Source organism: Myotis brandtii, unplaced genomic scaffold (assembly GCF_000412655.1).
Source record: "Myotis brandtii unplaced genomic scaffold, ASM41265v1 scaffold952, whole genome shotgun sequence".
Taxonomy (NCBI): Eukaryota; Metazoa; Chordata; class Mammalia; order Chiroptera; family Vespertilionidae; genus Myotis; species Myotis brandtii.
Genome location: NW_005371930.1, coordinates 693,288 through 693,529, shown reverse-complemented (window position 1 = coordinate 693,529; position 242 = coordinate 693,288). Strand labels below are relative to the sequence as shown.

General features: G+C 63.2%; 1 long non-coding RNA gene across 1 annotated transcript in view; it reads right to left on the bottom strand.

The window, feature by feature from the left end:
- Positions 1–242, bottom strand: part of LOC106724745 — a 14,823-nt gene that overhangs the window by 1,468 nt on the left and 13,113 nt on the right. The gene's annotated exons all lie outside the window — the stretch shown is intronic.

The following is a 242-nucleotide window of genomic DNA, read 5'->3' as shown; positions in this document are numbered from 1 at the left end:
GAAGCTCTGAAGTTCTCGCCGAGACTGACAGCCCTTTGGGGTGAGGTAGTAGGTTGTATAGTTTGGGGCTCGGCCCTGCTGTGGGATAACTATACAATCTACTGTCTTTCCTGAAGCGGCTGTGATATCGCCGGTGGACAGCGCCCAGGAGCCGGACTGGGGGCGAGAGGGGGCAGCCTCGCAGGGTGGGGGGAGGCCAGAGCCCTTTCCACGCGGGAGGAGAGGGGACGCGGGAGGGAGGG